Source organism: Tetranychus urticae, chromosome 1, assembly GCF_039701765.1.
Source record: "Tetranychus urticae isolate SD_2017Ah chromosome 1, NJAU_TeUrti_SD_1.0, whole genome shotgun sequence".
In the NCBI taxonomy this organism is placed as follows: Eukaryota; Metazoa; Arthropoda; class Arachnida; order Trombidiformes; family Tetranychidae; genus Tetranychus; species Tetranychus urticae.
The window spans coordinates 19,326,587-19,349,174 of record NC_142958.1 but is presented as its reverse complement, the minus strand read 5'-3'; the positions used below and the strand labels follow the sequence as shown (position 1 = coordinate 19,349,174).

At 31.6% G+C, this 22,588-nt stretch overlaps 3 long non-coding RNA genes across 31 annotated transcripts; 2 read left to right on the top strand and 1 right to left on the bottom strand.

The window, feature by feature from the left end:
- Positions 1-684: 684 nt before the first annotated feature.
- LOC107371989 (uncharacterized) lies at positions 685-2,281 on the top strand. The gene is made up of 3 exons (XR_016199711.1): positions 685-1,266; positions 1,356-1,398; positions 1,621-2,281. It is a non-coding gene; the product is annotated as an uncharacterized LOC107371989 (long non-coding RNA).
- A 3,931-nt stretch (positions 2,282-6,212) lies between these two features.
- Positions 6,213-16,924, bottom strand: LOC107359276 (uncharacterized). 26 transcript variants are annotated; one of them, XR_016197820.1, is made up of 18 exons: positions 16,695-16,922; positions 16,348-16,508; positions 15,586-16,015; positions 15,000-15,099; positions 14,486-14,769; positions 14,197-14,313; positions 13,373-14,087; positions 13,011-13,298; positions 12,275-12,829; positions 12,036-12,079; positions 11,810-11,918; positions 11,240-11,308; positions 10,104-11,122; positions 9,142-9,438; positions 8,665-8,767; positions 8,249-8,297; positions 7,953-8,167; positions 6,213-7,229 (listed from the first exon to the last, which is right to left on the bottom strand). It is a non-coding gene; the product is annotated as an uncharacterized LOC107359276 (long non-coding RNA). The 26 variants fall into 26 exon arrangements; XR_016197809.1 differs by having other exon boundaries at positions 9,142-11,135; XR_016197819.1 differs by having other exon boundaries at positions 9,142-11,135; positions 13,373-14,769; positions 16,348-16,400; positions 16,488-16,508; positions 16,621-16,923.
- Positions 16,925-17,347: 423 nt separating this feature from the next.
- Positions 17,348-21,116, top strand: LOC107359300 (uncharacterized). Of its 4 annotated transcripts, none has more exons than XR_001568062.3 (5): positions 17,348-18,039; positions 18,139-18,369; positions 18,473-18,806; positions 19,244-19,313; positions 19,427-21,116. It is a non-coding gene; the product is annotated as an uncharacterized LOC107359300 (long non-coding RNA). The 4 variants fall into 4 exon arrangements; XR_001568058.3 differs by having other exon boundaries at positions 18,139-18,550; positions 18,733-18,806; XR_001568057.3 differs by having other exon boundaries at positions 17,354-17,888; positions 17,990-18,039; positions 18,139-18,806.
- Positions 21,117-22,588: the final 1,472 nt, after the last annotated feature.

Genomic DNA, 22,588 nt, shown 5'->3' with positions numbered 1-22,588 from the left:
TTTTCGCTTCTCATTCCATAATTAATATGCTCATCGTTTGGTGTAATATTGATTACATTTTGTTTTTCAGTAAATTGTTGTTTAATTGGAAACAGTTTATTGTTTAGTTTGTAACATTTGTTTTCATCTTTCCTTCAACTTTGTTCATTTTTGTGTTGCTTGTTTACCGGTTTCAAATTCAATAATAGCTATTAGTTTTGGATCGAGAATTGATTGAAACATTATAAGGTTAACATGGTCAATCAATAGGCAAGAAAATTAATAATGTCTATCGATTAGAGTAATTTAGATTATCATTTTATTTCCAGTTTCTTTGGCCTATTGTTTTTACTGTGCTTTTACTGTTCAATTTGGTTTTTACTATTTCTTATTGGTCTTTTTATATGGCAACTAAACTTGAAATCTTGTGATTTGAATTCAAAATGAGAGAGTAAATCAAAAAAATAAATGTTTTCAAAGTAAACTTGTCAGCTGAGTGTTTAAACATTTCTCAAGTTAATCAGGTTATATGGTTTATCATCTAGTTGAGTTTAATCAGATGATGATAAAGTTTAATATTATATAAAGTTGAAGGAAAAATCAATCTTTTTCAATGAAAAGGGAAATGCTTTTTGTAGAGTTGTAATTGGAAAACGATCCCCTTAAAAGGCTTAATATATGGCTGACCCCTTTATTTTACCTCGCATTTTTCACATTAGTCTGTGTTTTTTTTGCTACAATCTGATTTGATAAACAGTTTCAAGTGTTAATTATCCCTTGCCATGGGCTTTATTTAATTATGTGTCTCGTCAAATTTTATCTTTTCTGTCAATTTATTCATGGGATCGAAATATTTTTTCTGTGAAAGATCAAGAAAAGGCTGACTTTGATGTTACCAGTACAGCATGTTTTAGCCACATGTTTTATTGTTGCCTTGTATCTCTCAAAGTTAACAGTCTCTTGCTGTTTAATTATGATTTACCTTCTCCAAGTGGTCAAAATTTACTCAGGCTTTTGAACCTGTTTACGATGAATGTAACAATTTGGTTGAAGAAGACCAATTAAGGTAAAGTGGTGATCAACTCATTTAGGTTACTTTGTCAAACTCAAGCTGAATCTGGTCACATGTAAAGACAACAGCACAGCCTTTCGGAACTCATATTGACATCAGCCTGTTCAGTCAATCCTGTTAAGGAAAGTTAAACTGAAAAGCTATTGAAGAAGAAACGTTTGTTTTTACTTGAAAGTCATAAAAATTTCAACCGAGTTAATCTTCAGACACAAAGAGTAAGTGAGGGAAGAATTTTTTGTAAATAACATAATTTTGATCGGCAGCTTAATTCAATGATCTTTCATTTCTTTTCAATCTTTTTCAGTGTAGCTACCGAAAGCTTAAGATGCTCATTTCATGCTGATATGGTGAGGATTTGCACTCAAATTTTCAATAACTTCGTTCTTATCGAGTCATTCCTAGATATTGAGCTGCCGAGCAAATACTGATAATCATGTTTACAAATTGGCTTCTGCATTCACTCACTTTTCTGAAGATTCACTCATTAAAATTTTTATGGCTGCCAAACAAATAAAAACACAGTCCCTTCTTCAGTGGTTTTTGAGCTAATTTACTCTAATTGTTTACAGAATCGGCTATTATATCAACAACAGCTACTGGACAGATCCTTGTATTGGATAAATTGGACAACACTAACTCCAGAAATTCACAAAGTATCAATCATGGAATCTGATTTCTCGACTTGTTCTCAATTTGTTTAACCCAGACGATAGTGAAAAGTTTGCTCACAATTAGCATAAAAGGCAATATTTTTAATGCAAATTTGGATGCGAAAAGTGATAAAATTGATAACTTTGTGTGTTGGCCCTGTTACTGCGTATGAATTTACTATCCAATGAGACTGGAAGCAAGGCATCAATTGCATCTCTTTTATATCATCTTATATTTATTTGTCAAAGTGCATTATAATATACTTGTGATAATAATACAGAAACACATTAAATCGTGTTTTTGGTTCATATTTATTAGAGAGTTGACCCTTTTCCATTTTTATCTCATTCACATTCATATCATCGTTAACATAAAATGTTGCCCATAAATAATGTCCATTTTCAATGTGCATTCACCTTTTTTATCCTCTTTCATCCCTTTTCTTAACTATTAAATGGATGTTAACCAGGAGAAAGTAAAAAAGATTGATTGACCAAGTTGTTAATTTAATTGAAGATTTGATTTTTATTTTACTTACAACTAGTAATTGTATTAAAAGACAAAAATAAGTGCCAGTTACCATTAACATTCTGATCAATTATTCAGTGAAAAGAAGAAGAAGAAAAATGTAGATATTCATCTTGTAGAGGCCATTGTTGGTATTGTTGTTGTTGATTATGTTGTCCTCATCTTTTCATCTCATTTCTCTTTCATGTTTATCCGCCATCCTTCTTACTTATTCATCATTTCAGATAAATAACCAAATTCACTGTTACCATTACATGACATTACCTTACATGAACATTTTTATTATCAACCACAATCAACCACAATTATCCATTTGCATCCAAATGTCCGCCTTTTCACACCAGAAAAACAGAAAACTTTCATCAACACCTTTCACTTGATCTTCTTGTTTACTCATGTTTATTCTTGATATGGTCATCATCATCATCACCATCACCACCAAAATCACCATAATCATCGTGATGACCAACAAAAAGTTGACCATCATCACCCTGACTATCATCATAACCAAAGCATTTCCTTTACCTCAATCTTTTCAAGTCTTTCTTTTCACACTTCACCTCGTTAGAGTATTACTGATCTCATCATCAACTTTATCATCATCTTTATTATCATCGTCATCCTCTCAATCACCATGCAATGTTTACTCATTCATAAGCTCTTCTTTCATGTCTCTGAATGTATAAAGAGATGATGAGAAGTAGCAAAAGGTAAAAAAAGAAGAAGAAGAGAGGAAAGGTTGTTGATCAAGTAAAAGAAGCAGCTTAGAATGCTCATTGAGTAAGCTGAAAGTGGCTCTAGAGGGATGAAGAAGAAGGAATGAATGAAGATGAGAAGAAGATGCAAAAGGAAAGAGTAAGAATAAACACCGTTGATGCTCAGGTTAATGTGATTTGAAGGCTTTTCACGTATTTTGGTCTAAACAATCCATCGATAAAAAAAAGTAAAGTAACCCTAAAATTCCTTGAAAGACTCCTTGAAAAGGCATCATCATCAACCACCTTTACCACCACCATCATCATCAGACAACTCATCCTTTCCATCTTCATCATCCATCTCTTTACCTTTATCCTCTCCTCTTACACACACACACAGAGGGAAAAAAACACCTTAACCAGTGTTTATATAATAATTTTATAAAAAGGCAAGAGAAGAAAAAAGAAAGAGAATTGAGAGGATTTATTTTTCTTAACATTTCTTGCATCTTCTTTCATCCCAGGCGACATCATGTTTGTCATAATAATGATGATGATGCTGATCATCTTTCTCATAATCAGGTATCTTCCACTTTCCCCATCTCTTTCTTTTCGCCTCTTATCACCTTTCTCTTTCCCTTGCAACCTTTACTCAGTTTTTATCCAACCATTATTATATTCAACTATTGATTGAGCAATTAAGACTAAACCCACTCTCTCTCATCCTCATCTCATTCCATCTTCTCTCTCTCTCTTTTCACTAAAATTACATTCTCATCTTTCCAAAAGCAGGAACCATTTGAGGCAACCCAAAGAGCGTTGTCAAGGTGCAACAAAACGTGAGCTGAATAACGAGACTCTACACTATTAACCTATCCTTTTCTCTCTCACTCATTTTCACCATCATCTTCATCTTCCTTTACCTCTCACCCATTTTTATATCTAGATCCCTTTCATCCATGCCAATCCAAGCCTCCTCCTCATCACTTTTATCCTCTTTTTCTGTCTCTTTTTCATTTCTGTAAACTAAACTTTATTTACTTTCATCATCATCATCTTCTTTCTTCTTCTATTAATAGCTTATTCTCTTTCTTCATCATCACCTAACTTTTCCTTTTCACTTTCATCCTGATCCATAGTGAGGGTCATCCAGCAATTGCACCTAAAATCCCACTCTCTACACCCATTCATCTCTTTATCCCATAAGGAAACCTGACTTGAGAAGAGAAAAGTAAAAATTAAAACATTTCGCTCATTTTTTTCTCTTCTTCTTCTCCTCTCTCTTTTACAAACAAAAGGGAAACCTTGATGATGAAGAAGATGATAAATTCTCAGATGATAAGTTCCCTAATTTAAACTACACCGTAGTTCATCATCATCCTCTTTATCATTCTCATCCTTATTCACCTTTTACTTTCCTCATTCAACTTCCTTTTTTTTCTTAAAGAGTATTGACTCAATTGTTTTTGTTTTTACCTCTTTTGTACACTTTAAGTTTCTCCCATCTTCATCATTCTTCCTCATCTTTTAATCCTCATTTATGTGATGATGATAATGATGATGAGAGGTTGACTTTGATTATCTTTGTCAAGAGTAAATATCAATAAAGAGTATAATTTTAATCAGAGTTACAATGCGAAGAGGAAAAGGTGACAAAAAAAAGAGTGAATCTTCATAATCATCTTCAACAAAATAAGGTCAAGATGTTGAAAGATGAGAAATAATGAAAAGTGGAAAGGAACAAAAAATGATCAAGAAAGGAAAGGGTTACAAATAAAGTAAACTAATTTTGATTATTAAACAACTTTATGTTCGCTTATTTAACCTTCAATTGAAAAGCTAATTGAAAGCGCAACTTGAAGCAGCAAAAAGGTAACAACAAAAAAGGCAGAAAATTACGCCAATTTAATCAAGAGTCAGGCTAAATGAACAATTATCGTTCATTATATCCATGAATGATTAACAATTGAGTTACTTTTAATAATGATAATATCAAAATGTTGATAAGTTGAAAATTGTTTAGATTTTGTTCAAGGATCAAATAACAGTTTCATTGTTGATGCTTGCCTTTAAAATGTTCAAATCAACTGACAAACAGTTAATTAAAATTGAGGAAAAGTAGTCAAGCTTAAATGTTTGGTTTACCTTTGATTGTAAGGACTCAAAGAATGGGAAAAACTCCTGGAAATAGATTTCTTTCAAACTAAACGTTCCGATGTAAAATAATATGAAAAACGCGATGGAATCAACCATTTTTTTATATTCGAACCCGTTTTCGTACAAATGACCTTAAATTTTTTCCATAAACAAACAAATTAATCTCATCATGCTGAGCATGAATATGAAACGGTTTTTTAATGCAACGTTTAGTCGCTGTAATAGCTTGAAAAGAGTGATGAAAATAGAGGAAACAGATTTTACTCGATTATCCATTTTACTTGGATAATCGTGAACACAACCAAAAATTATTTTATCATATACTGTTTCAAATTCTGTATCTCATGATATTTTCACTAGAGACCGAGGTTAGTCGATGTGGTCAGTCAGTCGATGAAATTTTGACTAAGTCGACCCAATAACATGTGACCAAAAAAACAATTCATTTTGTCTTTGAGAGGCTGAGCGAAATCAAAATTTGTTGAATTTGAAAAAAATTTTCAAAGAAAGACTGAAAACAGTGAAATTGGTCGAGTTAGCCGTTCAATAATCAAAGTCGACTCATAGTCAGTCAGTCGCTATAAATTGATTAGTAAGTCGATGCAAGTATCGACTTTACTTCATTATATCCAAAGGTGATCAACTCATTGCTTAACTATTAACACCTTTAATCTTGCACTTCACTATTAATCTGCAACATTTATCTTCTACTTTTTGTTGCACTGATTCCCTTTGGAAATGTCAATGATTTTCATTATGCAATTAATCATCAATCAAGTTTACCTGAACCTGAGTAAAGTGTGTTTTTTTTTGCTCGGTGATCCAAATTGCTTCACTTATTTGAATATGCTTACATATAAATCAATAAGTTGATTCATTTTACAGACATTTGTTGTCTGTTACTGTCATTAACTCAATCAATTAGATGCATGTTCATTTAATCTGTGACTTTCTTCAACCTTAAAGATGAATTAAGGTGAGTAACATTGTAAATATTATAATTTTCATGATGAAGTCACAAGTTCAAACACATATGCATATATGGTTATGATGATGATAATAATAATAGTGTAAAAGCAGTGAAACATTAAGTAAATGATTAAAATAATCTGAGCAGAAGGTAAAGACCATTAGGTTGGCACAAGTTGAATATAATTTCCAGTTACAAGTTATCAAGTTCAACTACAATTCATCTATCTAATTGCCTGAAAATTCATCTAAATTTTTGCTCTTAAACATGAGTGAAGTTGCAGTAGAGGAATGAGAAAAAAAAGATGTCTGAATAAGGTTTAAAACAGGCGACAAAATTAGTTTAATACCAAGATTGTTTTTAGGCTTTAATGTATCGCATTTAGTGGTGTCTTGTATATTTTTGGTTTTATGGCGATGTTGGTGATAATGACGGTAATCTGCAAGTTTATCAAAATGGAAAGTGGCTTTTCCCATGAAAAAGTCAATTTTTTGTCCATCCAAAAATGAGCAGACAAACTGTCTAAATTTTCAGCACCTAAGCAAAACTGTTCATCTTCTTGATTAGCGTGGTAAACTTTTACCGTTTTGGTGGAGAAGACTTTTGCTTTTTTTGGTTCCTTTTTGGGTCAAAGTCGGACAAAATATCTGGTCTAGTCATCAATTTTTTGTAACAGTATAAAAATAGATCAACAGTTGTTCTTGATTTGCAAGACCTTTTATTTGACCAAAATTAGACCCACACCAACGAACTGAGCCACATCCTTCTTTCCCTTTACTTTTATACACAATTTATGTAAATTAAAAGACCATTTTAGTATGTTGACCTTTAAAGCATAAAGAGATTGGACCAGAGAAGGAAAGAGCCCCCTAACCAGGGTCAACACCAGGATCACTCCAGGGACACAAACAAAAACCAAGCTTCACCTCTAGATCTTAATCTGCATCACTTATCTTTTCTGTTCCTCCTTTCAAGTCTTTTGGTCTTTTCCATATTCCCTTTTCCTTATCAGTTTAATACAAATTGACAATGAAACAAGAAATTGTCTCCAAGTTAACGATAAGTAATTTTTCCAACTTCCTGAGATCATCATCAAAGATAGTTCAGTCGAGGAAAGGAGCAAATTTTTATTGCCATGTTATTATTCTTTAAAATTAACCAGCGACTCAATGATAATCTGAAATGAAGAAAACAAAAGATATTAGAAAAAAAAGAGTTCAATTGTAATGGCACGAGCTCACTTTATTAATAATACAATGAAGCAAAAAAAAGTCAAATCAAATAATATAACAGTTACCTCAACTACTTCTAACAATAACAGTGAGAATAATAAAGGAAAATAAAAGGTGGAAACAGAAAGAGCTGAACAATTTCCGATATTATCAATATCGATCTTCATCTAAACTGTAAAGAGCGGTAGGAATGATCATCGTGGGAGATGATGAGGAGGAGGAAAAAAAAAGTTTTTCTCTTCAAAAGTTTTCTCCTCTATTGTGGTAACATGATTTGTGCTTTAGGCTAGAAGGAAGCGAGAAGAGGGAGGTAACGAGGAGGATGAAGATGATGGTAAAAGGTAGAACGAGGATGAGGATGAGAAGATTAAAAAGAGAGAATAAGTTGAGGGAAAAAAAATCGTTGCAAAATGGCACTCAAATGTTTATGTGGCTTAAAAAATGTCAAGAGATACCCAAGAGAACACTTTTCTTCTCTCATCTTCTTTTCATCTTTATCCTCATCATAATCATCAACATTATTCTCAAGTTTGTACCAGACAATTACACCGTAAACAACATTTTTTTGGTTACACAAGAAAATACTAAATACAGAATAGCAATAACAATAATAATAGTAATAATAGTTTCTTCGCTTTTTTTTCTTGCCTCTTACTTCTTGTACTCACCTTGTACCCTTTAATTGGTAAGTATTGAGCTGATTTAATATCCATTGACAATCAAATTTGGTGTCATTTATTTGATTTCATCTTCTTCTTCTTTGAACACTAATCTTGTTGTACTTTTTGTTACTCTTTTATCCATTGATTCAATTTAACCCAATCATTGGTTTTTAGTTCAATCTGGTTCATATTAATTTTGTTTGTTTGACTCCTGGTTATCACTGGATAGAGAAATGAAGAGAAAAAAGTTAATTTTATTAATAATTTAACAATTGAATCAATTATCTTTGATTACTACTTACCTTGATCATTTGTAGCAAACAAGGTTTTCCAATTAAAAATTGATATAATCTGGTTTTGGATAGAGAGATGAAGAAATCAAAATTAATTATGGTTGACATTGGAATGATGAAGAAAGTTAATTGAAGTTATTGATAAGCAAATAAATAGTCAATTATTGTTTGCTGTTGAAGCACACTTTTAAATTGTAATGATAAATATCAAGTAAGATTGCATGATTATTATGCAAACAACATTAATTTGATGAATGTTAAGGTTATCAGTTTAAATTGAGTTAAATTTGTGGCCGTTTTAAAAAGAAACTGTTAACGCAAAATGACAGTCAGAGAAGTTACTTTTTGAGTAAAGTAAATTCGCGTCAATTATACTTGTCCTGTTGATCAAAATTGGAGTAAATAGATGTTTCAATGAAACTCACAAACTGGATCCAAGGGAAAGCAAAAGATCAAGATTGAAATCCTTTTAGCCAATTATGCGGTTAAAATGATCCAATTGAAGATAAAGGGATGTCAGGGGAGATCCTGGGAGAGGTAAAGAGAGACATATATTGTGATGAAAATGAGTTGAAAAACGGAGAAGATGTGAGTTTTTAGAAGGGGGAATAAATGAGCAAGAACAATAAACAATTTCATGATGATTTGTGGGTAAGTGTTTTGGTTCCTTTTCATTTCATACTTTTTCCTGTCTTCCTAAATTTGTGCGGTAAAATAGAAAAACAGAAAAGAAAAATTCTCATCTTTTCCTTTGTCTCTGCATCTTCTAAATTTTTCCCTCAAATCTCTCTCCCACATACACTAACATTTACAGTTGTCCACCATTCAATGAATGAAAATTGATTATTGACCATTCAAATATAACGATTGCACTTTTTTTCTTAAAATCATCATTGACTTACTTTTCACTAATTAGTTGCAAGAAACTGCATTAGGTGATAAAGACACTGCCATCTAAATTTTAAAGGTTTTTTTGAAATTTGACGTCTTTGGAGCCATTGAAAAATGTGCGACAGCCACATGTGTAGTCTTTTTTTGTGTTATTGAAGTTTGAATGCAAAGATAATAGTTATTCACGGTAAAACAAAGAGACCTAAGTTGATAAAGGTCAACGGGATACTTTTACGCCTACAAAACCCAAGAAATCACTTAACTGCAAAAATTTTTCCAGGTTTTTTGCCCCTTTCATCTGGTAAAATCTATGTACACATATATACAATATAAGTAAATGTATCAAATTTTTGTGCGTCAAGATTGTGGCCAAACTGAGCGGGCTCTAAGAAAATAAAGACACAATATGATAGCCCTGATTCAACTACAACGACGAAAAATAGGAAACCTAACCTCAGAATTCAGATCTCTGAGAAATTCATGAAAATAGAGGTTGGGGAAAATGTGAAATCCGTATTCAATAACATTGAGAGAGAGGGGGGAAAACTGTTTTGTTATTCAGGTTTATGGTTCATTGTTAGACCAGGATTTCATGTAAAACTTTTGTTTTTTGAGTAATGAGTTAGGTGTAGAGAGGTGAACTGCTTTTTTCCACCACTTTTTTTGCCCGTCTTTTCACGTATTTTTACCTTATTGTCCACCACCCAATCTGACACATCCGCCGCATTCACCAAATCAATCAAATCATCTGCATCTTCCACATCTTTCCCTCAAATCTCTCCCCCACCCCACACACACACACACAAACAAATATGCGGAGGAGGGTGAGTTAAAGATTGACTCTCTCTAAACCAAATTAATGTAAATACTTTTTGACAAAAAAAAACAGTTTCACTCGGATCAAAGTCTCCGCTAACCTTGAAGTTCAAGCTTCACCTTTTTAGGAAAGCCTTCAGGTTCAGCTTATCTTTACCTGGTCAACTCTGTCAGCCCTCACTTGTAACACTGTTTATTTGATCAAATTTGATTCAATATCCTCATCATCTTCATCCTTCATCCTCCAATTCTCTTGTGTGTCTTTGTGGCTTTGTCTTCCAGTGTTCACTTCATATCTTTTTTTGGCTCTTCTTGTTGCTCTTCTTCACAAACTTTTTTTTTCTCTCCATTCTATTTGCTCTTCCATTTCCTACAATCTACCGTGTCTAACAACAATCAAATCAAATCAAATCAAAGGTGACACCTTCTTTCTCTTCCTTTTCTCCTTCTTTTTGGCATTTTTTTTCCTCCTCTCCTTTTGCTGCCTTGAAAACAAAAACCCGGAGGAGATGCTACTTCTATTTAGAAACAATGTCAAAACACTGAACATTAGTATTTCTTTAACATTGTTCATTTCATTTTGCTTTTACCATACATTTAGATACTGTATATGAGTGTGTCTGTACAACAATTCAACTTGACCTTAACTAATATATATATATACATTTATTTATTTATAACTGATCACAGAGTCCAACTCAATTGACATAACACAATTGAATAAAAGTGTAGAGACTGAAACCAACTCCGTATTTCTTCTTATTGTGTAGCCTTTTTATTGCTATTTCTGTTTCTTATTTTGTGTCTTAAACCCCCTGAAGGGATAAAACAACTTTTCCTTGTCTTATATTTATATATAAATATAAATGTCATAAGTCTTTAGATATATCGAACCTCATCATATGAAAGTAAATAATATTACGATGATAACTAATAATGAAATGCTTGCTTCTAAATTGATGAGAGAACCACACATATACTCATTATATACAGTATATAAATATATAGCAAAAGCAAATGTTAACATTAGCTGATGTAACATCTTTCAAGATTGTTCAATAATTGATGTTTCAACTTGAAAAGTGAATCTGGCCAGAAAATCTCAATCATGGTAGTTCAGGTTTCATTTTATCAAAAAGACATTGATACAACTGCTGAGGTTCATCTGTATCCAAACTGAAATGACAAACTGATAAGAAAAAAAAGACGTAAAGAAAACAAGAAAAAAATGATTAAAGTAAAAGTTGCAATACATTAAAAAGTAAGTGGAAAAGTCGTTCAACATTTTCATACCTCATGACATTTGACTTTTGCCATTTTGTCGATTAAATTCCTTGTTTTGTTCCTGGTTTCAGAATTTTTCTAAGAGAGAAAACAAAATTAATTGATGGTTATAGTTGCTGTGAGTCATTGAATCTGTCTTTTAACTTCTTAATCATGCTCATTTGATAAACCAGGTTGCAGACAAATGAGCAAGATAAGAGACTTCAGAAGGGATAACTTTAAAGAGTATGAAGAGAGAGAGAGAACGATGATTGAACACAGAAATGGAGAATCAACTTTTATATCTACTCTGAATCTAACAGTAATAATAAAATAACATATTAGTAACAGTAGCTGTGTTAATGGGTGATCGTAACAATAAAAACAATAATACGTATAATAGTAGAAATAATTATTATAACCAAACTCGATTTAACAGCAATATCGCACAATTTAAATTAGTAAAGTTGTTAATCAAAAAGAGTGATTAAAGGGATTCATAAATGCATTTCGTGAATTATTTTTCCCTCTCTTACATTACACATACAAATATACACTCTTAAAATTAGACTTGATTGTGTATATGAAATTAAAACTCACTCTAATCTTGGATTAATTTTGTAATTTGTGCGATTACGGTGCAAAGTGAGTTTGTTAATTGCCCAGTGAAACTTCAACAACCAAAAACCAATTTCCAAAGAATGTTTGTCTACAAGGCGAAAAAATAGCAAAACAAAACAATAATTAATTAATCAGACATTTAGTATAATCAAGTATGGCTGCAATGAGTTTCATAGTTGAAAACAGGGTAAGGTTAATATCTTACCGGTTGAGAGTTGTTTATTTCCGTCAAACTTGATGTCTGGCAGGCTACAGGAGCAAAAAAGAGATGACGATGAAAAGTAAAGAGGCGAAAGATGAAAGGGAGGGAAATAGGTGAAATGTGTCTGGTTCACATCAGGAAACTGAAACCAAAAAATCGTACCAGTTTTTATGATTAACATCATCATCAGTGAAGACCAATTACAGGAAACCAACAATTTTCATTGGACCTTTCTACCTTACCTTGTACCGGTGAATGTCTATCTTCACTTATTCACCTCCGTCAAAACCACGCTAAACTTGTTTCTCTATCCACTCCTACTGTGTCGATCCATCAGCCTGCAATCAATGATCCATGACTCTTTCTCTTCCTCTTTCTTTCTCCTCACATTTCACATCTATCCATCAACATAATAGCATACCACCGGCACACATGAAAACCTGTAAACACTACCAAAGTGGAAACAAGCGTTTCTTTCAACCATCTTTTCTGTTTCACTGTACACCGATTGGCTATTCACTTGACCACTGTAAAAAAGAGCCTTTTGTTTTTCATCATATCACCAACGATCCGTTTTCACATTTCATTCTCATCTTCTTTTTCTCCTTCTTTCTTTTTGTATTTTCCTTAGCCTTTTTTTCCTTTGGCTTTCAACATGAACGTCAATTGTGGATAAATTGAATCAATTTGTTTCCTTGTTTAAAGGCTATTTTATCTTTATCCATCTCATCCGTCAGTCTGTCGACAGGAATAGTTTCACTGTTAGAGAGTGAAGAAAGAAAGTGAAGGATAAACTGCTGGAAAAGATTGAGAAACAAAACATTAACATAACATTTACAAGTGTACACCAATGCATGTAAGTTATTTTTGAATAGCATTTCAATTTGGACATTCAATGAATGAAAATTGATTCTCTACTATTTAACCATTCAAATATAACGATTGCACTTTTTTTTCTTAAAATCATCATTGACTTACTTTTCACTAATTAGTTGCAAGAAACTGCATTAGGTGATAAAGACACTGCCATCTAAATTTTAGAGTTTTTTTGAAATTTGACATCTTTTGAAGCCATTGAAAAATGTGCGACAGCCACATGTGTAGTCTTTTTTTGTGTTATTGAAGTTTGAAAGCAGCGAGAATAGTTATTCACGGTAAAACAAAGAGACCTAAATTGATAAAGGTCAACGGGATACTTTTACGCCTCCAAAACCCAACAAAATCACTTAACTGAAAAAATTTTTCCAGGTTTTTTGCTCCTTTCGTCTGGTAAAAATATAAGATAATTAATTTAAAGGCATTTTAACCATGAATAGATTGTTTGAACTGGTTGAACTTACTTTACTTTGATATAAGCATCTTAGGAATTGGTTTTGATTGAATGTTGTACACCTTTTTCACATTGATTCATTTTGTGTTTCCTTAGCCAATGTTTTTGTCTACTCTCATCACCATCATTTTGATCATTATCTTAATCATCATGAGCCCCAGAATCAGCAAAATGATCATAGTTGCAGTTGTAGAAATAGCAATAGAATCAGCAACAACAGTCATGGTAGCATCAGTTAATTGCTTTTCACCTTTTCTGTTTTTCCTGTTTTGCCATTTATCCTCTCTATCTAAATCATTTCCATCTTTCCACCTCTTTCTTTCTCTTCTTACATCATCTTTCATCCCTTTCTTTGTCATCTTCTGTTTACTGTATTACCTTGCCTTGGAAACATTCCAAAAGAACTCTTGGCCACTTATTCATCCAGGAAAGCTTATTACACAGTAAGCTAGGTAATTTTGGCATCCATCTTCTTCTTCTTCTTCTTTTAACTATCACCATCATCATCATTATCATCATCCTTATCATCGTTTTCTTCTTTGACTGGTTCTTTTCTTTTTCCTCCTGTTTTCTTGATTTTCCTTTTTCCTCCTCATGTCTTTTTTCTTTTTTTGATCTCGGATGTTGTTTCACCTTTACTTTTTTCCTTATCTCACTTGTCACCTTTTTTTCATCTGTTATTGTCAGCAGCGTTATTAGAAAAACTTTGTTCTTGTTCTTGATTCCTTTTATAATCAATGACATAATATCAATTTTAGTAATACTGTTCACTCAGTTTGCAATGATGAGATGGGCTTGTAGTAATTTCATCATCTTGACATTCAAAATATTCACATAATAATGCCCATGGTAACTCAAATAAACCTGGATATAACATTGGCATCCTTTTATATACTGTACGTGAAGTGGGTTTTCATCCAATTATAATGTCTACTCCTTCATGGCTGAAGACTGAAAAAAAAGAAAGAAAGAAAAAAAGTTGTAGACGTAGAAAAGGTAACACAAATAATAATGAGGACACTTTCATTGCTCCAGTATTAAATGCTTATTTAAGCCTTATTTAAGTTAAATACAGTTAGCAGAAAGAGAGAGAGAGAGAGGAAAAAGATTCATCTTTTTTTGCCTTTTCATTGGTCACAAGAGATGCTTCAATCCACCCAAGTCACTTAATTTCAGCAAACATATTTTTAACACTGCGGTCCTCCTCTTAATTGTCTCTTAACTTGCTCTTTTGTTATGATGCTTTCTTTGGTGGTGATGATGATGATGATAGTATTCACGTGATTACATGTTATTTTTATATATATATATTATATATAAATATAATTCTTGAAAAAGATCTTAAGTGTCCAATGGTTGGATTAACATTACGCTTAGTTTCATTCAAGCCATGGATGATGATCCGTGCTAGATGATCATATAACAGTCCAAGCGTATAAGCAAGAGGAAAGAATGAGTAAAAGAAAAGGAAAAAGAAAAATTAGAAACAATCTTTTTTTCTGAGTGTTTGATAATACTTTCTGCACGGGTCCGAGTAAGGATCTTGTGGTTAGTTTCAAGTTAACACGGAAAAGTAGTTGCCTTGAAAAGTAAGAGTTATTCTCGAGAATAAATTTGTAATAAAAAAATATAAGTACGTTTTGTTTCAGTATCGTGTAGATGAAGATGACTTCTTTTGAAATAAAGAAGGAAAAAGTCCCAAATAAGGATGACAAGTTATTTATGTGAGCAAGTTAACTGTGCATAAAGGGAAGAAAAGAAAAGAAAAAGAAGATACATTTTAAAGTTAAAAATTTTTTTTGCTCTCTTCTACCAAAATCAAATGAAAGAAGTAAGGAGGTTGGGATGAAAATGATGAAAAGGGATGAGTTAAATGGCAATTAAATATAGGTAGTAGGGGTGTAAGAGAAAAGGAAAAGAGAGATAAAATGAGCAAGAAAAAGAATACAAACAAGAAATGAAAATAAACCACGGCATTAATAGAGAGTGAGAGAGAGAAGGAAAGAGGAAAATGAAAGAGAGAGGTAAAAGTGAGGAAAAGAGAGTGAAAATTGTGAGTAAAAAAAGGAGAGAAAAAGAGGGAGAAAAAGGAAAAGAGAGAGAATGAAGTGAGTTAGAAGAAAAGGTGAATACAATGAGAAAAGTAAACCAAAATCAGAGTATTATCCAAAATGATTACATGATTTACGGAAGAGAAGAGAGGAAGAATGAAACAAGAATCACCTCCTACTATTTTATAGGGTTTTCTTTCAAAATGATACCTGTAAGTCTGTACAACTGATGATGATACTGTCAATGATGAAGATGATAACGGGTAAGGAGAGAGAGAGGTAGAGAGAGAGAGAGAAAGGGAGTAGAAAGAAATAGAAACACAGAGAGGTAACGAGATGTGTAGTAACTTTGATGATGATGATGATGATGACGATTATTATTATTTACCCCCTGCTTTGATAACGTTAAAGAGAGCTCAAAGCTTAGAGGAGAAAATGAACAATGGTTGTCATTTTCAGGCAACTAACTGTGGGGTTTAATTCATTTGTTTTCCACCAAATTATAACTCATTTAGTCTTTTGTAGCTTTTGATTGTACGAGTTGATAGTCTTGATTTGTTGGCTTTCCTTTCCTCCCTCTTTAGCTCCTTTCGTTTACTTTCCTAAAAGAGAAAAAAAGAGAAAAAGAGAAAGTGAATGAGTGAATTAGTGAGTAAGTGAGAATCACAAGATTCTCTTTTTTACTTCTTCCTCTCAAATTGTCACAAATACATTTTCTGAACCAGATATAAAGAATGTGATAATAAGGGGAGGGCGGAAAAAGAGCTACTTTTGTCATTGAAAATGAACGTGTTATTTTCAGATGGTAAAGATTATTCATAGAATGAATGGAAGTAAAAAAGAGCAGTCAAATGGAATTACAAGGTAACAAAGTGTAGGAGAATAGAGGGAAGAAGAAGAAGAAAGGGAAAGATATGATGATAACTTTGATTACCTTTTTTTTCAAAAGAAGTAAATCCTCCTCACAAAATCAAACATTAGAACCATCTTTATAGTTGATAAAACCAGAATAAAAAGATTTGATTTGTATAACAAGATTTGATATTGATGATGATTCCGTCAATCTTTTTTTACCTGAACTTTCTCCTTGTTATTCTGAATACACGACGAATGAATAAGCAGGCAAATCCAATCAAATTACATGGATCAATAAAAAAACACGGAAAAAAGGTATTAATTTCAATATAATGTAAAAAATCACACAAACCTTGTTTAACATGTTAACGCGTTACTGAAAAGGGAAAAATATAAAAGAGGTAAACAAGAAAAGTAAAAACATACCAACAGAAAGATTATCTTTCAATAGGAAGCTTCTTTTAATCCAAAAAAAGACATAAACCAGTAAACAGGTCGGAAGGATTTAAGTGATTTACAACATCCGCTTTAATCAAAAACAATCATGGATTGGGCCAAGTTAATTGTTATCCATTAATTGAAAGAAAAGCAAAATAAAAATAACAACAGTCCGATAATCTTTAGATTTGAAATTCAACGGTTACAATGGTGCTTATAATAAAAGATGGCAGCACAAAGGAAAAAGATTAATGATTGATTAAATCAATTTGATTTAGTGATTCAGTAATTTAATGGAAAATAATTTATTCATAAGAAAGGAACTTTTAAAAACCTGTTAATCTGAATTTAACGAATTTAATCAGATTTTGGTTGAATTTAATAGTCTTACCTTTAATGTTATTTCACCGATAATACGATAATGCAGTTAGTGACTCCAATCTAAACCGGTAATCGTTTGATTTTTCAATCATTTTCCAATATTAAATCATTAATTTATTGGATGATTAAGATTTTAAAATTTCATCCTTTGATTTAATTAATAGATTATAATATTAATCATGTAAACACTCTCTTTTGTAAATCGCGGTTGACTGCGTTTTCAATGGGAAGCACCAGATGGGTCAGTTTCTTAGCCAATCCGATTGTGCAATTTTGTAATTGATAATTTTCATTTAATTTTACATTTGTTTCATTCACCTTTGATTTCATCGAGTTGTACAAATTGTTTGTATTGTGTTTCCGTGATTTGTTTAATTTCAATTAACTGTTTACATGATTCTCCTTTAATTTGCTTGATTAAGTGTTTGTTTAATGTTGCATGATGCAACCTTTAACACATTTCGTTTACCAAAAATATTAGTCACTTTGTCCCTTTCTGTCTATCTGTCTCTCTCTTTCCCTCTCTTTCAATTGTTAACTTGAACAACGTCTTTTTTCTATTCTTGTGTAATTTTTTTCCCTTCTAAACTCTTTTATAGCTTCCATAATCTTGTGTGTTGCCTGTTTAACCAAAAGGTGAAAAAAGTGAACGTTAATGTTCATAGTTAACATAATGGGTTTCACCTTTGGTCCAATAAAATAGTGATCTTGAGTTTTTCCTTTTATCGTTCAAATGATGTCTATGAGTAAGAGGAGGGAGCAGAAGAAAGTGAACGTTTTTCCTTGGTTCTCATTCTTTTGGTACAATATTATTAAAGAGTCTCATGAAAAATTGTTGACCTTTACAATAATACCTTTAATATTCTTTCCTCTCATTCTATTTTTTTTCAAATACCTGTAAGATACTAGGATGGAGGAGAAAATAAATGACCAAAAAAGTGGAATGAAAATGGTAGCTACCTTGTTTTGTTCATTGTGCTCATATCGTCATTTTTATCCTAACCTGATTTTTATCTCATTTTGACTGTTTTTTTCCTCGTTTTCTTTACAGATTGAACCACATCTCTGTTATGATTAAGGATGAAATGGCAAGGAAAAAGAAATGGAAAACGGTCAATCTGTAAAAGAAAAAAGGTTACAATAAACAAAGATAGTGGAGACAATTACAGGAGAACATGGATGAAATTATTGTTTGTTGGCCCAGTGTAAAGTGAAGTATTATTAGGAAAAAAAGTGATGATAAAAAACAGGAAGACAGAAGATGAAGAACAAGAAGTCATCAGTAACGTTATCAACCATTACCTGAAACATCATTTTTCTTTCTCCCTTCAACATTTTTGCGCTGCTAAACTACTTTTACTTCTTTTTCTCTCTTCCTTTCCCAGTTATTGCATTTTGACTCTACTCTTTCTCCTGTTTCTGTTTCATCCTGATGTTCACTTGAATCTTGATAGATAGAAAAGGTAATGATGTAGTTACCTGGGGATGATAACTATAATAATGTTAATAATAATATTAGCTATAATAATAGTGAACCTTAAAGGCTTATGTGACAAGTGACAGTGAAACTTGATACTATTATTAACCTGAGAAAGATTCTTGTAGTCAAATTATCCATTTGACCATTGATTTTGTTTCTTTCAAGATAACCTGCTATTTGTTTACTCCTGGATGAATGTTAACTTTTCATGGCGAAAGAAGAAAAAAAAGAACAAAACGGTAAATGCTGATCAAAAGAATTAATCTTCAAATTCCCCTGAGGGTGATGATAGGGGATAAAAGATAGAGAAAAAGAAGAGTAATACTCTCCTGATAAGATGAATGAAATTGATAGAAAAAAGTAAAACAGACAAGAAGAAAAGATGAGGAAATAGAAAAGTAGAATGAAAAGTGAAAAAGTCAAGTGTTCATCCAACAATGATCAATGACACCGACTTGCAATAAAACTTCATGTATCAATATCAATCTGATTTGATGCGTTAAATTGAGAGAGTGTGAGTTCATTCAGAAGTTAAAATAAAGTGAAAAAAAAGTACGGAGAAAGATTAACTTCAACTGTCAGGTTAATCAAAGTAAAAAAACTGTATTTTCTATTAAGCTTTAAACACTTGGTTAAGTATTTAATAAATTAATCTCATTTTTATCTTTACCTTTAGAATTGTCATTGTTATGATTCGTTTTGTCCACTCAAGTACGTTTCCAGTGAGTCAATTTTTAATTACATTGGTATGTACATTGAATTTTGTTTATTACTTATTCGTATCATCTTCAATGATGTTTTTAAGTGTTTATCTAATGCTAATTTTTTTTTATTTACAATTTATTTTCTACTGTCATAGCCAGATGAAAGTTACTTTTTGGAAAGGCAATGAAATGAATCATTCATTCACAAAGTTTCAAAATCATTAACTATACCTCATCATCATAATCATCATCATTATGGTAATGATTTATGATTAACGAGCTTTAACGATGTATCAAGAAATGGAGATCAACTTTTGAATTGAGTGTGTATAAAATTGACCCAAGGATGGAAAGGAGATTAAAAGCAACAACCAAAAAGAGGAAAGAGCAAGAGCAAGTGAAAAAAATGTCTACAGTTAAAGTAAAGTGTGAATAGTTTTTCTTGGTAATAACTACAGAAAAGGAAAGGTCTGCAAATTTGTAAAGCTTACGATTGACATGATATGAGAGAAGCAGCACAAAAAGTGAGCAAAGGAGCAAAGAAACCAATTGGAAAAGGAGTCGAATGGAAAAAAAAGCAATGAATGAAGAGAAAAGATTTCTACTTTTTCATGAGGATGATTCAAGGAAGAAGCAAAAAGAACAACTTGAAGAAAAAGAACTGATGACAGAGTAAAAAAGAGCAAGGAGCAGAAAAAGATGATAATGATGATGATGCTGATGATGATGATGAAGTCAAGAAAGAAATCAAAGGAAAGAAGGAAAAGAGAATGAAAGGAGAAAAGATAGAGAAGGAAGGAAAAGTAAAGGAGAAGAAAAGAGCAAAAGACTGAAAGTTATCAATAGGATTTTGATTTGTTATTGAATAAAACATCGTATTGAGCCTGTTGAAAAGAGAAGTAAAAGAAAGTGAATCGTTCTTTTGCTCATCTCTTTATAATGCTTATATAAAATTATAGTTTTATACACATAAACAGACAGTTACAAATACACTTACAAGTCAATATCTCTCTCCCTCTTTGACTGTGTGTGTGTGCCTGTGTCTTCACTGCATGTCCGTGTAAAAGTGTGTATAACATCAACAACTAGAAGAATGATTACCTCTTCTTCATCAGCATGAAAATTTCCATTGGATCATCTCCATACATCATTTGCCTCATTATATTCAATCTTCCTGTAACCAATTTATCCAACTTTGTAGTTTTACAAGTTTCATACATTCAATCCAACCAACAAAAACATCAACAAGAAGAGCAACATCAATATCAACCAAGACTAACACACGAAGGACAAAGAATAAGCTGAATAAAAATGGAAAAAGGATGGAAATGCGAAGAACAAGAACTAAAGAAATAATAATAATCATAGCAATAATGATAATGATAATCATAATAAAAAAACAAGTTACATCGAAAGAATGAAAAAAAAGCAAAAGGAAAAAGAGGAAAAGAATAAGAAGAGCAACTTATGAAAAGTTATTCAGTCAAGTGTGGAGTGAGTCGGAAGTTTGGTGATTTATAACAACAAGGGTCGATAGAAGGAGGATGATTAGAGTTGGATGAATCTAAATGAAGAAAATAAAAAGATGGCGTCGAAAATAATTCAAAGTGAATCAGTGGAAAGTGATTTAAATCAATAAATGAATTACTTTACAAAATGTTCATCCATAAACGTGATACGTTCAAAGCAAGAGACGAATAGTGAAAGTAAAGAATGAAAAGAGCAAAAAGGGAGAAAGAATCTGAATCATCATGAAATGAATGGAAAAAAATAAGATGCTCCTTAATTGTAAAAATGTCTCAGTTATAAATGAACTGAATAAAGTAAATTACATGAAATTGGAAAGGAGAGAAAATTTTGAACCTTTCTTTTAAACTGGCGTAATTTAATCAATCTGATTAATTGTGCACAACTTTGATGACTGGCGTAATTCATTTGTGGCTCACTTGTTTTCATCAACCAACCTTAATCAAAATTATGTTTATATACAAACGATGATACCGACAATAATAACAATAATAATAATTATGATAATCTAAATGATTAAATAGACAGCAAGAGACAAAAAATGGTAAACTTAACATTGACAAACTTGAATGATGAGCTACAGTTTGGATGTTAAACAATATGAATACGCATTAGTTGATTAATCAATTTATATTGAATGGATAACAATAATAAGTAATGATAAAAAGTAATCACAATCATTAAAAATGGTTTGATTTATGTTACAATTTGTGAATGTTTCAAACAAAATATGCATTTACCCAAAGATTATCAATAATATTACAAATTGAGGAAATACTTTCTTCTTACAATCAATATCGATCTCAATCAGCTTGCATTTAATTTTGATTTAATTTCACTTCTCTTATTAACTAATCAACTAAACCTGGATAACTGGAGCAATTGGAGGGAAAAGGTTCAACTTTAGGTGAAAAGAAAATTGAGAAAATTTTTGCCATGATTATTGTTATTCATATCATTATGATTATTGTTATTTTCAAGTTGATCATTTATTTGAATGAGGAAGCTGATGATGATTTTTCAGTTCTCCTTGGTTTCCGTTTTAACATCCCGTTGATCATTTGATGTTGCCTTAAAAAAGAGTCTTGATGATGATGATAACAACTTTTCTATTTATTTCCATTCAAGATTAATTCTATTAACTAATAACATTAAAGCTGTAATAGTTATTGGATGGACAATTTATATTGTCAATTGATTCATTGTGATAACCTTCACTGGAAACCATTTTTAGGATCATCTTTTTATTTATCAACTACAAAGTTTAACCAATTAACTTTGATTGATATCTTTTCATTAATGCTGTTGTTGAAGATGATAATGATAATGATGATGATGATGTTCATTGGGAAAAGATTCAATGAAAGAGCAACACAAAATGTTGATGATTGATTGAAGACTGAGAAGATTATAGTTTCTTTATCAGTGAAATGATGATGATTTAGACTTGATTCATTCACATCTTAAGTGAATCAAAGTTAAACACAAGGTAAGATGAAGAATCATTTCCCTGGTTAGTCTCTGGATTTCCGTTTCTGGTGAAACAAAAATTGGAAACAAACTCAGTGCAATTCAAGATGATGATGATGATGATGATTGTGATATAAATTATCTTTTACAAGATACATCAGATTAATAATAATAATAACTGGTTTTGGGTTGAAAAAGTAAAGATTGAGAATCAAGAATTATCTATTTGATCATCAGAGGTATAACATACTTTTTTTTTATTTAATCATCACCATAATCATTATTATTATTATTATCATCATCTAAATGATTGTATTTGT